At 38.9% G+C, this 18,319-nt stretch overlaps 1 long non-coding RNA gene across 1 annotated transcript; it reads right to left on the bottom strand.

Moving 5' to 3' along the window:
• Window positions 1–4,068: 4,068 nt before the first annotated feature.
• Window positions 4,069–16,101, bottom strand: LOC144587022 (uncharacterized). Its single transcript, XR_013542163.1, has 3 exons — window positions 10,100–16,101; window positions 4,974–5,108; window positions 4,069–4,628 (listed from the first exon to the last, which is right to left on the bottom strand). It is a non-coding gene; the product is annotated as an uncharacterized LOC144587022 (long non-coding RNA).
• Window positions 16,102–18,319: the final 2,218 nt, after the last annotated feature.

Below are 18,319 nucleotides of genomic sequence, written 5' to 3'. Positions count from 1 at the left end.
TCCAACCTGATGTACTCGCACAATGAAGCTGAGAGATACCTGCTTTCCTTCTGCACTGCAAAAAGAGTACTGGTGTTTATTTTGGCTAGAAGGGGTCTCCAGACTTTTCAGCATAAGGGCCACATCATATATGCACCACATTTTCGAGGGCTGAGGGAAGACGCATGCATGCGTGCATATGCACACCTGTGCACACACAAGCATGTGCATGCACACTCCCATCAGCCTGCCTGCTCTCCTGAATGCACACATGCACACATCCTGGGCTGGATGAAAAGGCAAGGCAGGCCCGTGACCTTTAGTTTGGAGTCCCCTGGGCTAGATGCCTTAGTCTAAGTAAAGCAAATGTTTCCTTGTTCACATCTGAAAATTCACCTAGAACTGAGGAAAACCTATGAAGTCCAATCCAGGAACTTTTCATTTTTATTTCATCAGGAATAGTAAGTCTCAAAGTTTGATGGACTTGAAACCACACCTAGCTCACTTTGGCTTAGTTTAAAGACCTGAATGATTTGACATCACTTCCAGAAAGTCAAAATATTGAATATCTTATGGATGTGCCTATCTTTGGATACACTTGAGGTTTTCAAAGGCATTTTATTATTTGATGTCCTAAATATTTCATAAAGCACTCTGCTCTTTAGTGCATCATCATCTATTTTTCCACTCTTACTTGATGTCCAGCTTTTCTATGACTGCTTGCTTGTTAGCCGATGTTGCATTTTCTTCATTTTGCTCTGACAAATTACTCTGCCTTACCATTTCTAATCCCAATGCAAGGGAAATCATTTATCTTACAAGGAAAGCACCACATATCAGGGAAGCAGAGAGTGGCCGTGCACATTCTGCTGCACACTTGAGTGCAAATTAAACCTGGTTCATAGGAGTCAGTGGGCAGAAACAAATGGACCATGACAGTACTAATTATGGGCATAAGGAGGGTGCTAGAAAGGTTGCAAAAACTATCTAAATTGGGATGGTCTACAGGAAGAGAAACCAATCAACTGACAAATTTCCCAAGTGCTCTGGCCAACAGTAAGCAGATGGTTACCAAACAGTCAGACTGTTGATCCTCTGAGCAGTTGAGAGGGAAGAAATGTAAGTGTCGTACATGTTCACTGAACTGATGTGTGATGTTCTATATAGGAATTAATTTTCCAATTAAGCATATTGGTATTAGTTTGCATACTGTGCATTGCATTTCTTACTGCGTCTGATTTGTGTCAAAAGTAAAATGATCATAACCATAAGACCAAGCAAATAACAACTCCACCCACAAGAGTTAATAATGGAAACCATATGATTGTAGGTTATTTAGACCAAAATTGCCCACCAGGCACACACCCCAACTTTACAACTGCACCCTGAGAATAGTGTTTCTTTAAACTATCTTGAAAAATGAATGTGTCCGACTTTTTCATGAAAGTCTCTCAAAATTAGAAAACTTATACGGACAAACTCCACTGATGAACTTTCAGTTCATTACTGAAATGTAATTCTTTGTAACTGGAAGTCACTTGAAATTCTTTTGGTTGTTGCATTCTGGACACATAAAAGGATGTATGTCTCTTTTTAGCACCTTTAGCTGGCTGGGTAGCTGAGCAGTTTAGGTATCTGGCTGCCAGGTCAGAAGTTGGGAGTCTGATTCCTCAGTGTGCCTCCTGCAAGTACAACCAGCCTGTGTGGCCTTGGACAAGCTAGATAGTCCCAAGTCACTTCCAGAAGATGAGAGTGACAAACTACTTCTGAGAACCCTCTATCTGGAAAACCCTGGGAAGAGTGACCATAACTCAGAATAGACTTGATAGCACATTATTATTATTTTTGTACATTTACTGTTTGAAACAGCACTTCACTAACATTTCAGGGCCTCTTGTACTGAGTATACAGTATCTACAGTTAAAAACATATATTTCCATTTCATATGTGGGATTCTTTGGACTCATGGAAGAGAAATATTTGTTCTGATAATCTGTAGAAATGTCACATTTTGCAAGTGCCCTCTTTGTATATTTTATATGTAAACATAAGAGGTGAGAGAAATGGGGTTGTCATAGAGAGATATCAAGAATTTGAAAAACAGGATTTCAAGCACAGTGGACCCTTGACTTACAGACGGCTTGACTTACAGACTTTTTGAGTTACAGACTTCTCTGGCCGCAAAATTTAGGTTTGACTTGCAGACTGAGATTTGACTTACAGACCAGAAAAAAACCAAAATGGAACAAAAACGGCCTGTTACGGGATTAATCGGTTTTCAATGCACTGTAGGTCAATGGAGACTTGACTTACAGACTTTTTGACTTGAGAACCGCCTTCCAATACGGATTAAGTTCTCAAGTCAAGACCCCACTGCATCATGGTTATGTGTAGCCTGTATAATTAAATTGTAAACCGCCCGGAGAGTGCTATGGGGCGGTATATAAATCCAAAAAAAACAAACAAAAACAACTAATTTCAGATTCTGAAACAGGATTAAGAGGTGGCCTCAACAATGTAATATTAAGGTGTCAGAGGTTTTGGTACTAAATCCAAGCCCCTATCAAGGGCTGCAGATAGTCTGGAAATGGACCTTTTGAAAAAGAAGACAATTGCCAAGATCAAACAGCAACTTCCCTAATGTGTATTTTACCCTTTTGGGAGGGAGAGAGGGACTGGAGTCCTGGAGGTCACTCTGAAGGCCCAGAAGCAGACAACCACTGTGGCTTACCACCACCTCCTCCAAGCCCCAATAGGCTTTGGGTGTGTGTGTGTGTAAAAAAAAAAACAAAATTAAATTTTGGGGACTGGGTGCCTGCAATGTCATTTTGCCCACCCTGTCCTTGGCCAACTAAAACAGATGTTTCTAACTCCCATACACCTAAATAAAGAAGTCCTCTCAGAATACAGAATATGAGGGACTTTGTTGAAATCATACCATAGTGAGGGCAAAAGCAATAAGCAACCCAGATGGTCTGCCTTGTTTTATTCACCTTGCGTATTGCGTTGGGCTCAATTTAGTTAAGCAAACAGATGTGCTCACTGTAGACAATATAACCCCCATTTCACATTAAGGCTATCAAGGGTACAAATGAATAACAACTTCCTGGTATGCTTTCTAGAACTGAATATGCTATAATGTATTATTGCTACTGCATTGCCCATATGAGTTTCATATGAGATGCTTAATCTGTTCTATGTGTGAAGGTGTTCCAGTGCTCCTTATGCACCAAGGAGTTCTAATGTGTGCAGAAGTTTCACCGTTCATTTCAATGGCAAGACTTTTGTTTCCTACTCCACATGCATGCATCCATTATGAAAGCCAATGGCCTCTAGTACAGAAGTGAATGCTGTTGACTTGTGCCTAAGGCTTCTACTCAAGTACATGATGAATTCTGGTTCTGCAAGGGTATCAAGCAATTTAGCTGGCAATTCAAGCAGAAATGTTTTAGAAAATTTATCATATCTACCTTTCTTTTCCTGGGCAAATTCCTGTCTGCTCCTCTCTTTCTACCCAGATTTTTTTAAAAAAAGAAACTGCCTGAAGACATGTTTAATAAGTCAATGAGTAACTCTTGAAAGCAAGCAGCCTGATTTGTCTGGTTGTCTAGGCAACACAGTACAGGTAAAAAGTGGTCTGTCTTTGATCTGTGTATGTGTAGATGAATCTGCTAGCAGCACCAATTACTGTTCCTGTGAAAACAACAGAGTTTTGTTGTGGCACCTTCAAGACAAAAACATGAATTACAGATCAAACTTTCCTGCATGGCGGTCCACTTCATCAGATGCTGTTGCCATTAAAAATGATATTAAATGACACGGAAAAGCTAGAGGTTTGCTGAGGAGATGATAAGTTGTTTGGTATAAGGAAACAGATGTATCATGCATTGAGGGGTTCCAATATTCTAATGCATGCAGAAGTTTCAATGGAAAGTGTTTTGTATCCTACTGCACACACAGAGGTGCACAAAGTTATTTTCAGCAAAAGGTTTAAGGCACCCACACAAATGTACCATCTCAGGCTCTTTGTTCTATGCCCATCTTGTGTTCAAATAGTTTGAAGCCTTCAGGAAACAGTGATAAAGAGATGAAAAGTTAGCTGATCCCATGAATTTATTTTTATTGTGTCTAATAACGTTTCTGTGGTTAATTGTTCTAGTTGACATCAACGGGAGTGTTAATGACAGGACCCTCTGGAAGCCATGAATTATCAGGTCTCCATAATCCAGGAATGACTTGACAATGCACAACAACACAGTTCAAAACACTGCAGCCAGATAGTTAACTGGAGCTAGTTACAGGGATCACATAACCCCTTAGTTACAGCAGCTCCACTGGCTGCTAATCTGTTTCCAGGCACAATTCAAAGTGCTGATTTTAAACTACAAAGCCCTAAGCAGCATGGGTGCAAGCTATCTCAAAAACCATATATCCCTTCATGAGCCTCCTTGAGTGTTAAGATCATCCAGGGAGGCCTTTCCCTCAGTCCCACCCACAGGTGCGTTTGGTGAGGAAATGGGAGAGGGCTTTCTCTGTCGCTGCTCCAGATTCTGGAATTCTCTCCCACAGGAGGCTCCATCTTTACTGTCCTTCCCCTAGTGGGTGAAGACCTTTCTCTTCAGACAAGTTTTTCCTTAGTAACTGACTGTCTAGGAGACAATAAATGAGATGGTTTATACTTTGTTGTTTCTAAATCTTTTTTTCATAATGCTTTTACCTTTTTTATTATAATTCTATTAATGATTTAATATTTCAATAATTTACTGTTTTTAGTTCTTAATATTGTGTTTTTAATTATGCAAGCCATCTTCGGTTATTTTTTAGAAGAATGGCAGGGTAAAATATTTTAAATAAATAAATGAACATAAAATTCCTCATGACTCAGAAGTTTTCAGGGGTAATATGCTATTGCATTGGGAAAAATGTGAAAAAATGGTGGAAAAATTATCTTATTTTTATTTTCCTAAGAAGACAGATTTGAGATAAATACTCACAAATGAGGTTCTTATGATTGCTGTATTTATAAGATGGATGAGGAGTATGCCGGCATGTCATGTCTTCCATTACACAGTCATTTCTGTAGCAGTCAGCAGCCTTCATCTCTCCACTTCTTAAGCTTTGCTTAAAGCCTTGAAGAAGAGATAAAAAGGTAACTCTTTCCACAAGCCCTTTCAGGAAGGATGGACAGTAAAGGCAATTGAAGAGGGATAACGGCATATGTAGTTGAAAGCAAAACAAAAGCAAATGCAATATCTTCTGCTAGATTGCAGAGGTAGAAAAAACAAAACCAAAATAAATGCCAAAAGACTCTGAGAATAAGGAAGATAAGAGGCAGAAAAAATAAAGTGTTTTTAATGGCAAAGTAACACTTAAGGGGAATTGGTGCATGATGCCCCAATTGACACAAGGTAAGCAGCATTGTGCTGCAAGCAAAACACTGGCCAGGCTGCCCACTCAGTTGCTGCTGTTGTGACTTGCAGCTTCAAAACCCAAAATCCATGGGTCTGAGAAGGGGAGAACAAAGCAATGCTTCAACTAAAGTTAAAGCTGAGCCCCAGGGCTGAGAAACCGTTGGCGAATTTCTCCTTTCCAGGGGAAAAATAAAAATCAGAGAAATCAGGTCTCCTGCCTCCATTTCTCTTCCCACAAATATGGTGGAGAAATTTTGAAAAGCTAGCAAAGACAAGCGTTGTAACAGTCCAAGCATATGTTTATTAGGAAAAAGTGGCCCTGTGTTGATAACCCATTACACCCAAGTAGTCATCTTTGAGAATATTGTCTAAATAGTCCATGGTCCTTATTCACCTCCTAAGGCCTGAAGTCAGAGGTGGGCATCTTCCGTCTCTGCAGCCGATTTTGGTTTGCAGCTCCCATCATATATAGCCACCACAGTCAATGGTGAGAGATGATGAGAGGTGCTGTAAACAAACAATATCTGGAAAGCCCAGGTAATCTACCACTGCCTTGAAAGTTGTTTATGTTCCTGCTGCCTTTGAATTAGTCCAAAATAATGCAGTGAATTTCATCCCGGGCTAAATATGAGATCAGTTATTCCAATCTATGGTGTTAATTAGAACACTGGTACAAGAAAGTCTCTGTTTGGTCTAACTTGCCTTTGAAGTGTATGTTGTGGACATGTTTGCTTACGACATAACATAACACTCCGTTCTTCTGTCTGACATCATTTGATCAAAGAGAAAGTAAAAAAGATGCAGACAGACTCCGGAGGGATTGATTGGGCAGCAAGAGCAATGTCTAGAGTGGCAAACATCTTACCACCACCTTTGAGTCTTGGATAATTGCCACAGTGACTTTCAGAAGAAATAAAAAGAGTACCCATAGTAATTAAAATATTTTGTTAGTCTACCCACACAGATGTAGGTCGATATTTTTTTCCATTCCTGTATCACTGTTCTGTTCTCCAGTCCCAGTTTGCAGAGCCAATCAATCTCCCCGCTTGTATGATTGATCAAAGAGATGCACAAAGTGAAGGGGGAAGCCAAGGAGATACATAAAACTTGGCATTATTAAAAGATGAGGCTAATGATGCATTGTGCTGCATTGTTTTGCAAGTATTTATGCTGGAATTATACTACATGAAAAGGGCAGAAGAAAGCATACTTTAAGGCATGTCTCCTCTGCCGGTCGTATGGTGTGCTTATGTTTTCTTGTGCTTTATGTTACAGAAGGCAGCATGTGCTGTTGGTGAATCTCTACCCTCTTCTGCATCATCTACTTTTACTACTTCCCTGCCATGTTCAACTGAACACCATGCCTAGCTAAAAACCTGCATCTGGCTAGATCGCACAATGGCAATCCTTGAACGATAAAACAGACTTTGATTTTAGTGCAGATCCAATTTGACCAATAATATGAGGTGGGCACAGAAGGAGCCTCTCCAAATAATATGAGGATTGGGAACACAAATGGGTATCATCTAGAAAAGTGCTGGTTCTTCAACTCTGGAAGCACCTTCGGATTCTGTCTGACCTAAACAAAGAAGCAACAGTCAAAAATACCATTCTAGGAACCAGACAATTTTCTGGGACTTCTAAAGGGCTGGGAATTTTGAAACTTCTCTATTGTTTATACTTATATGCTCAGGCTGAAAAACCTATGAGTTTCACCTTCACCATAGTATTCTGTCTCTTGTTCCCCTGCCCTTATTTTCCTTTTCATTTGCCTGACTTTATTTCTAGCCCAGCTAGCATTCATTCAACTTGTACAAGCTTTGCTTGAGTTAGAAATTCCTTCATCCCACTCATTCCACTCTGCCTTCTCTTTTGGCTCACCGCTCTCCTTTCTTCCTCTCTCTTCTTTCTCTCTCCCCATCTTAGTGCATATTCACCCTTCCTATCACCTTTCTTTACCAGGTACCATCTCTCTCTCTCTCTCTCTCTCTCTCAGTTCTAGTATTCTAGTTACCCAAATCCAGGGAGAACTCTTGTGCTTTTTAGGAACTGTAGGAGACACACAAATTCAACAGGTATAGCTTCTCCAGAAATGGGGATTCCACAAAGCTGGGGATCCTAATTGGGGCACCAAAAATTTTGTTTCAGAAAAAAAACATGTCCCTCAGTTTTTCTCTAAATGTCCTCAGAAGATTTGCTACCATTGAAGTAAAGTTCATTCCTTTAACAAAATCCAACAAACATCATCATGGCTGTTTAAGAACTAGATTATACGCCCATTTCTCCTGATGGCCCTGATGGCCTTTTCCACAGCTGGTTGCTCAACAGCAGATCCAGCCACTTCCAAACCCTTGCTTGTCCAAATGTTTTTGATAGTGTAAGGACAAGGACACTTAAAATATCAAAAGGACATCCCTGTGACAGCACTAGCACCTGCACCTCAATCTCAGGCTTGGCCCTGAAATCTTAAAAGAATGGACTCCTGCTGATGTGGTAACCTGAACCTGGAGAAGAGTGAGAATTATCCTGGAGCAATGATATTTTACAATCCTTTTGTAACAGAAAGGTTCTGTTTTAACAGAAAGGATGTAAAATGAACTATAATATTTAATTCCGATAGTTTCAATAGAACCAACTCCATGGACATTATAAGCGGCCCTATAGACTATAGGGAATTAGAATGAATAAATGGATAACTCTGGGATGTAGACATATGCTGCAGGATAACATTATATTATTGCAAAAAGACAGAATGCTTTGAAATCTGTATGTAGTGTTCTGTGAACTCTAGGCTGCCATGCACAGCAATCTTCTGAAAACATGGTTACAAATCACTTTTCTCAGTGTTGGGAGGAAAGCAAATTATTTGGGAAACAAGACTACTGTTATTCTGGAATAGAAAGGAGTGTTCCTCTTCTCTCATTTTCAGTTCAGAATGAGAGCCATTTACGCACACTGAAGCCAGATATTCACAGGATATCTTTCTGTGCTTATTTTACTGAGACAGAGAAAAACAAAGCAGATTGCCAATGTGGGTGGGAAATTCAGGGCCTTAGAGTAATGAAGGTGTGTATTTTATTTTTTCTTCTATATCGCCCATCAAAAATACATTCTGTGTATATATTCTTGTGGTTGAGACTTAATGGATTTTTCTTCTTCTGTTTCCCACAATTTAACTTTGATACACCAGATAATATCTTTGGAGCACATTCCTTTCCAGTTGTATAAGAAGTTAAGAATAGGTCATCTAGAGTTTCATTCTACCCTTAATCTAATAATAAAAATTTTATATTTCAAATTTATTAACAACTTTTATAGACCAAATATATTTCACATTTAATAAAAAAAATAGCTTTTCAGTTACACATTTCCATCCAGTATTTTAAAAAGGAGCACACACATGCACCCATGAGCATGCACAGACACACCGTATTTTGTCCAACATTTAATAAGGGTTGGTTTCATATTTCCTATCTCAATTCACCACAATTCTGTCAACTATTTCATGATTTTCCTCATTCATATTCTTTGAGGTCTCAGAAACATCGTTTAGGTGATAAGAGTTTTTATTATTATAAAATGGTGGCAGAAGCACAACAGGAGCAAATAGCCCCTCTGACTAAGCATGAACCAAAAGCCAAACTGAGAATTTATTGAGTTTTCTGGTTGGCTGACCATGAACCACCACAAACCCTCATTTTTCAGATTTGTACCCATCTCTGATTACTTTCCTTCTGCCAATGGGGAGAAATCTGTTGGTCTGCAATTTCCACCCTGAACTTGATGGATGGAACATGAAACAGAAATGTAACTAATTAAAGTAAGTAATAAATAGGTATTTAGAAATAAATTCCAATAGATTATTTTTCTCTAAATACTGGTTGAAGTATAAATGAGATGGAATGGATGTATGAGTGAATCCATGCAGTAAAACTGACATTGACCAGTAATACTGTTCTCTCTGTCAGTTAGAACAACAAGACAGGCTTGGAATCCCTGCAGTAGTGAGTCATTGATATAACTAATGATATACCAGCCAGTCAGAAACTGCATGAGTCCATGCAGCTGGATTCAGCCTGTACAGTCTTTCTGGCTGCTAAAAATAAAAGTTCTTTTCCCTCTTTAGTTGCCCAGTGGAATGCTAACATGGAAGTACAGAGTTCCCATAATTGGACTGATTCAGTAGGAGTGGCTAAGCTGTCTCAGAGCGTCAGCTGAAGTCTCGGGGAGACTGCTGTACAAATTGCAGATGTGGGACACTTAATCTGGATGAGGACCATGGGGTGAGGGCAAAGGATTAACAACAGGAGAAAAGCTAAACCATATCAGACAGAAGGTCTATCTAGCAGCCGACACTGGCAAGAGGGAAGGCAAGATAAATTGACCAGAGACATTAACAAAAACCACCATCTGCTAGGCCTGCAAAGATGGGAGCACTTTCCCCGTCATACCAGCTATCATTTTTAAAATAGTATTATTGCATCTGTAATACTGGCATAATGGTATGTCAGTTTGAAAGACGAGATTTTTTTTAAAAAAAATAACACCACAGCAGCAGTGGCAAATAGCTAACATGAGAGCAGGTGGGTGAACACAGGACAAAGCCTCAGTAGCAAGAATTTTTAAAAGTCCATGTAGCACCCTCAAACAACATACAACAAAACTTTAAAATGGATTAAACATTTTCCCAAGATAACACATACACTGACCCAAACCTCGCCTCTGGAACAATCTGCCTCTGGAGATTCGTGCGGCTCCCTCGCTGGGTATTTTCAAAAACCAATTAAAAATGTGGATGTTTAGGCAGGCCTTCCCTCCAGTTAATTTCTGATTCTCTCCCCTTCTTTTTCTCTTGTGGTTTATTTTTTGTTTGTTCTCCATTTTGAAGAATTGCCTATTTAATGTAATAATTCCTTTTTAATATTTATTCTCGTATTTTGTGTTGTAAGCCACCTAGAGTGGTCGCAATGATCAGATAAACAAACAAACAAACAAACAAACAAACACCATGTTACTACCATGTGACTGTAACCCTTTAAAAAAAAAAAAGCAATCCAGCTATTGATTTATTTTCATAGTGTAACCATACTCTGTACTAACTTAGGTTCAAACCAGAGGGTAAACAGAATGTATATTCCCTGTGAATAACCTGTTTTCCTTCCCGCAATATTTCCTCAGAGAGATGTTTCCCAGACAGTCTAGCAATTTAAACCTGTTAATCTTGAAATGACCAATCAAAAAACAAGGCATGCTTAATGTAAGCTATATGGGTGTGGGAAATAATATTCCAGGACAAACAGGTATCTTCCACCACTTTAGGGACTACCTCTTCTAAAAATGAGCTAAACCTATCTACTCTGACTTTGTATGAGCACGTTGTTGTTGGGCTTTTATGGGTATTTATCTGTGGGGGTGATCAGGACATCAAGCCAATGGCAGGTGGATTTAGCCTCCCTTTCACTACCACCATTCTATGGTCACTACAGAGAATTTGTCACCTAATAATTACCGTCTGACTAGTAGTAAATTCACTGACACCGGGAAGGTAATGCCTGCTTAGTGTTCTGCCAGTATTACCTGACAGAGAGACAATAGCCTCAAGCACAGGTAATGCATTGAAGCATCTTGATTTCAAAATAAATTTGGCTAGATGAATTTTCTCAACTACACTAACTCAGGAACTCAGGTTAAGGAATAAATGTGCAGCAGAAGTGGTTCATGGACCAGAGAGGAGATACTTCAACCTATTTTTTAAGGGGAGGGAAAATCCTTCAATCATGACCTGACTGTGGTTTATAGTCATCTGGGTCAGGCCAATATTTGGGCAGTCATGTGAGTCAAGTAGCCCTTACAGGGTCATTTATGAGGATGGAAATCTTCAGATTCTCGGACAAAGGTTGGCATAAACATTATCTTCTTAGCTAAATAAATACCTTGTAAGAGGTTAATACAGGAATTAGTAAAAACTCATGTTAAGAGGCACATGAATGGAATTCACATAATTTTAAGGCTATGAGTAGTGGTGTAGTATTGCAGTGGTTCTTAACCTTGGGTTACTCAGGTGTTTTTGAACTGCAACTCCCAGAAACCCCAGCCAGCACAGCTGGTGGTGAAGGCTTCTGGGAGTTGCAGTCCAAAAACACCTGAGTAACCCAAGGTTAAAAACCACTGTAGTATTGTATTCAGTATATCTGTGATGATTCTCAGTCATCCCAGTGAGGTTATCTGAAAGTTGAGTCATGGCAACTGGACTTCTTTCTTATTAGGTTGAAACATTTCGCTACTCATCCAGGTGACTGAAGAAGCTACTTGGATGAGTAATGAAACAATTCAACCTAATAAGAAAGAAGTCCAGTTGCTCCAGATATTGTATTCACTACTCTCTCTCTCTCTCTCTCATATGTGTGTATGTTGCTAGCTGAATTTAATACAGCAACCTTATATAATCTGAATAAAATGTGAGCTGTGCTCATAATGTCAGTGAAACTTAGAATGAACTTGGGTGGGATTGGACATGATGTATAATCTCTTATTCACTTATATCTATTTTAATTCTTTCTCCACTAATTGCAAAGATGGCTGGAATACTGTTCTATAAAGAGAATGAGTCTTGGTGGGGGAGAATATGGAGCTATCAATTCTTGTATGCTCAGGATCTTAAAGTAGGGATTCATGCAAAAAATGTTGACATGCTAATGTGCTGGGCCAGGGGTTAATGTTATTTTAAGTGCTTGCCTTGTAGATTTGCAGAAGTTCAACTCAAGTCTCTGCAGACATATAGCTGCAGGCACAGTCTCACTATAATCAGTTTATTCATCTCCCCTTTGGAGGTAAAGAAGAAATCCTTAAATAGCCAATAAGGGTGGGAGAAGATGGAGGGAGGAGGAGAGGGAGATGGGGAGAATGAGTAGCAGTTATTTAAGATTCCTTCATGCTGTTCACATAGATTTGTTACTTTTTAAAAAATCACTCTTTATAGTGAAACCTACTAAATAATCTAACTCGTTGCTATACTTTTTGGAGGCAGAGAAACAGAAGTGAGGATTCAACACAAGGAAACACAACCTCGTTCCCTCCAAAGAATATACTTTTTTTTAAAAAAAAAAGTTTATATGGTTACTTCCAAGTGTTACCAACCAAAAGATATTGTGTAGCTTTTGTACTTTTTTCTTCCATAGCTGATTTTTTTTCAAGGTGAAAAACAGCCCAAAACAAAATAAGGAAAAAGCAATGGGAAGTCATGAGAGGGATGGAGGTGGAAGACAAAAAGGGAGCTTCTTCAAGTTTTTAATACTGTAAGTCGCCTTGGTTCTCACTGAAGAGAAAGGTGAGATATAAATATTTAAGCAAGCAAGCAAAACAAACAAACAAACAAATCCTCTGAATGTATACAAGCAAATGCAAAGCATGGCAATTGAACAGTAAAGGCCTTACCTGGAATCATGTGTAATATCTTAAACTAAGCAGCAAATATTCTATGATAAAGAGGAGGGGGAACAAATATTCATACATGTCTCCTCAAGGAGTAGCTAAAGAAAAGAAAGCCACATTGTGTTAAGCCTGCCTCAGCTTATCTATACAGGCTATACATGTAGCCTGCCATTAGAAGAGGGAAGAGTTTACATGCTGATGGACATCTAATTGTCACAGCAGATGCTTTTCATGCCTCTTGTGGTTTCCAAAATAGCTTACTGGACAAAATTTGCATAATTCTTGGCCACTGGCCATGCTTTTGCAAGCTGATAGGACTGAAACAATGTCTGCATACTCACAGGCCACCGACAGTAGATGGTATCCAATCAAACATTTCTCCAAGGGTGTTTCCAATCAAAGCATCAGTCATCTGTGTAAGTCCACCAGGTGCTCCTATTTTCCTGCTTGCCTGGAAATATTTTAAAAGAAAAGGAGGGGGGAAAATCAAATGGATTGGGCGCATACTACATATTGACAGGCATTAGGCATGGTAAATAGCAAGCTGCATAGTCTAGCTAGACCTGGACCTGGGTTTCAAGCTTGGAAACTTAGGATACAGAACAGGTCTTGTTCTAGGCATTCTTCGACTGCAACTCCCTGGCCTGCATATCAAATGGTGAGAAGGGAGGGGAATTGTTGTCTAACAACATTTGAAGGGCCACAAATTACCTACCCCTCTTGGAGACTATATTCTCCACCAGATTGGGAACTTGCTTTCCCCACAATACTGGATCCTTGCAATTGTCTAGAGGAGCATTTATTTACTTCCTTATTTCTTATGGGGCTTTGTCCCAATAACTATCTTTGCACAGCACCTTCAGGGCATGAATTAATCAACAATATTACTCTTTTTCTTTTCAGTTCATTTCCCATTTCAGGTTCATAGTGCGGAGAAACGCACAACTCATTCTAATAACACAGATAGCTGACACTCCCAACTGTGCTTTATGCATCTGTAACAAAAAATTCTGTCTCCATTGCAAGCTATCCCTCGTAGATCTTTCCATAAGAAGCTGTAACCGTTTATTGCTTCTAATGCTGATGAAGGCTTTTAAGATGCTGTTTGGCTCATAATGTTTAAAAGGCAGCTGATAAGAAACCTTGAATGCCCTCATCCTGTAAAGAAAGTCAGTAAGGAGAAAAGAGAACAGGAGGGAAAATCCTCCAAGAGAAATAAGCAAAATCTGAAAATATATTTCTCTTCTACAAAATGCTTTTGGAAAGACAAGCTACGAGTCAACGGTTCATTGACAATAAACATGAAGAAAACTTCTTTGATCATCATTACTAACTACAGTGGAATTGCTTTGAAAAATTATTATGAGAGCCAATAAAAATGTTTTTGTCTAAATTAGCCAATGAAGCAGCCCATATAAATGTTTTTTAAAATAACTAGAAATGATAGCTAGATTTAGGAATACAAAATAAATAAGGGTAAATGCAATTCAGCAATAGATGACTAGAAGAATTTTAACAGAACACCAACATATGAAACTACAATCTGTTCTTTTCTGAAACATCAGCAAAAATTTCTCTCTTAAAATTACTAAAACAGTGCCCAAGCTGTTGCTTTTATACTTCCCATAACTACCAATAGCATCATTTTTTAAAATGTATTTTGGCCTACAAAGCCCATAATTCTCCATTATGGGTGTTCCTGACAGACACATCTACATACATCTCAGTGGGGTTCACCTGGAGAAAAGGTCTAGCAGGAAAGGCTTCAAGGCCTAGCGTAGGCCTAGCTCTGCCCTAACTTCTTGCACAGAAAGGAAGTTCACCCACTTCTAGCTGGGAGCCTCCTTTCTGAACAAGGCCTATGTTACAGAACAGCATTTTAGTTTGTCGTTACAGTCGCGCAGAGCCTTGCAAACACCTTACAAAGAAGTTCCAACACTGAGGAAGTCTGCATAGGCACCTACTCTATACTTCAGGCATTGAGGAAACATGGAATGGGTGAGAAGATTATTGTAAGCCGCCCAGAGACCTCTGGGTAGAGTGGGCGGCATATAAATTAAATAAATAAATAAATAAATAAAATAAAAGTAGTTCTTGGTATAGGCTACCCCTGTGACCAGTCCTATGCAATAATGAACACAAAGATAAAGGCAGAAATCGTCAACTGTATCTGATCACAGGAAGTAATTTAAGGTATTTTAGAGATCTACTGGGAAGCCGTATCAGGAGCTATGTCAGTTTCTTATACTAAGTGTCAAGGGAAGTATTCTTCGGTTTTGGTCCTTGTATTTTTACACATACAATTTCTAAAGTGTAATATCAGAATCTGCTAACAGACAAAACCAGAGAGTATATTTCTCACCCATTGCCAATGACAATGCAATGCATTAATATACAATGTGACAAGTTAACAATGCTAATGATAATAGCAATGTGACTGCTAAAAAGCAATGAGTACTGTGATGAGTTCTTTTTAAAATGTAACTTGCCAAGGCCTGCCAAGCCATCAATGGCACCAGACCTATAAGTGGATAGGGCAACAGGTATTTCATATTTTTATTTTATTTCTATTTAATTGTAATTGTAAATCACAATTAACTATCTCATTCGTAGTCTTTCTGTAGTGTTTACAAGTTATATTTTTCCCTGTTCAGTTCCTGCTATGCCAAGTGTTTTTTTTTTAAATTTCAATATTTTTAACCATACAATTCCTGAAGCCAGGTTTATTAATTTGTAGGGGTCTGTATCAGGTATGGGGACCTGAATTGTGGGACTTGCTGTCAAGTCGTACTTAAGTCAAGTTGTGACTCAGTTTGGCTCCCCCCCCCAACCACTCAGACTTTACACATGACTTGGAACCCACCCACCCCTCCCTTTTCTCTGGGGGAAAAAACCTTGTTTTTCATTGGGACTCAAACTTGGGGCTTGGAATTTGGTACCCAAGACTCATACTTGATACCAAAGACTCAGACTCAGACTTGGGACTCAGACCCAAAGATCTGCCAACATACCTGGTCTGACCAACTTAAGCACAAATGAGGGCTTCTTGAATCACCCTGTGTCTGATCGGATAATTTATTTTATCGATATAGTTCCTAAATTTATATATACACCATTAGTGCCATGCGCTATTCTGGGCAGTTTACAGAAGTTAACAAACAAACAAACAAACAAACAAACAAACAAACAAACAAACAAACAAACAAACAAACAAACAAACAAACAACAACAACAACAACAACAACAACAACAACAACAACAACAACAACAACAACAACAACAACAATAATAATAATAATAATAATAATAATAATAATAATAATAATAATAATAATAATAATAATAATAATAATAATAATAATAATGAAGGCTTTCACAGCTGGGATCTAATGGTTGTTGTGGGTTTCTTGGGCTCTTTGGCCGTGTTCTGAAGGTTGTTCTTCCTAACGTTTCGCCAGTCTCTGTGGCCAGCATCTTCAAAGGACAGCACTCTGTGCTCTGGTGTCTGGTGCTGTCCTCTGAAGATGCCGGCCACAGAGACTGGCGGAACATTAGGAAGGACAACGTTCAGAACATGGCCAAAGAGCCTGAAAAACCCACAACAATCAATAATAATAATAATAATAATAATAATAATAATAATAATAATAATAATAATAATAATAATAATAATAATAATAATAATAATAATAATAATAATAATAATAATAATAATAATAATAATAATGGTATATTAAATGAACAGTTAGTAATGCAATGTACAAACATTCCTTTCTCACTTGATTTGAACACTCTTTTCTAAAGATGGTGCAAAACCCTTTTCATATCTTTGCTGTCTTGTGCCACATAGTACATTGTTTGGAAATAAATTGAAGCAGAAACAAGGTTTAGAATCTAGACCTGCTTGTTGCATATTAATCTGCTATATTTATCCTGGAATTTGAACTGCAGATGCTCCATTTGGAGCATGTTCATACACAGATTGTTCCATGGAACACAAGGAAGGGAACATTCACAGAAATTATATCAAAATATTATGTTTCCTAACATCACTAAAGCCAAAATAATGCTTTGTTCAGCCAAGTCAGGAACTGGTGTTAATCTCACGGCACAATAAATTGATCTTTTTCAAGGGCTGAACTCCATAACATGTGGCTGCCTCTCCGGGTGAACTCAAGCCCTCTGGATAACTTTAAAGCATAAATGCAGATCTCTTTTCAGCCGTGACTCTCATTAATAGGGGAAGAGGTTTGGTGACCAAGCATTGAAGTGTTCTGCCTTAATTAGTCAGAGAGGTTCAATTATTTCACATTAACTAAAAAGAAAGCCTTGAATATTTAATACAAAGCCAATTGTATACTTAGCTGGAGACAATGGACACATTGGGATGTGAACAGGGTTTGGCTGTAACATTGGAGTGAGGGGTCATTCTCTTGGCTGTCTCCTCATTTTTTTCAGTTATTTTGCCAGTTTGTACAGTAACTGTCTCGCAATCCTTCTTAACTTTATACATGTAGGTGGTTAAATCACTTGCATTGCAAAGCAGCACTCAACCACTCATAACAAGACAGATCTTTTTCATCAGAGCATGTAAATTTGACTCCTAGTGGGTGGCATCTCTTCTTCAGTACACCTGACATGAATGACTAGAACCTAGAAACAGAATGTATCTGAATACTCCATTGTTATAGCCAAGACACACTGGAGCAGACAATGTTGTTGTTGTTACATGCTGTCGAATTGCCTCTGACATATGGCAACTGTATGAATGAATGAGTGGTCTCCTTAGGGTCATAGTGACCCTATGAATGAGTGACTGAAAACACTAGGATGAGACAGTTCAAAATGGAGCAGACAGTACCAGAAGGGGAAAACCCAGACTGGCCATACCATTGGGTGGAATTAGGGGACTACCTCACGTGGCAATCCTAAGAACTCTCTTGCTATTCTTCTTGTGCCTCCCACTTTTTTCCTTCTATTGGAACAGAGCCGTATCCTCACCATATAAATTAACATGCTGCCAACAGACATGGTGGTGAAGATGCTGCCTACTTACTAATGCTGAAGAAAGCTGCGTCATTTCAGTCAAGGTCACATGCATGGAGTAGAGAAACATGGCATGGAAGTCTTTTGTCTCAAACAGCAAAATATCTTGAACCAGCCCTGAAAGAAGCACACATACAACATATTGCTGCCTTCAGATTCAACTACTGGGGAACAAGAGTGCAAAAAGGGCTATTTTCTTCAAGACCTGCTCATGAGGACTGTAAGAAAAAGGATGCTGGGTGCAATAGATCTTTACCTTTGCACTGATGTACTTGCACCGTCATATGACTAGAAACCTGCCTTCAACCATACATAAATGCTGTGGCTCTTATTTGTAGATGTCATTACCTTTACTGCTAGGCCCATCCTATGAAGGGAAAGGAAATAAAATGCCAAACATTAAAGTTTTGAAGTTCAAAGTTTGGATTTCACCATAACTTTGGGGGTTTCAC

The sequence above is a fragment of the Pogona vitticeps genome, chromosome 2, assembly GCF_051106095.1.
Source record: "Pogona vitticeps strain Pit_001003342236 chromosome 2, PviZW2.1, whole genome shotgun sequence".
Taxonomy (NCBI): Eukaryota; Metazoa; Chordata; class Lepidosauria; order Squamata; family Agamidae; genus Pogona; species Pogona vitticeps.
Note: the sequence above shows the minus strand (reverse complement) of the source record. Positions and strands in the feature narration are given on the sequence as shown.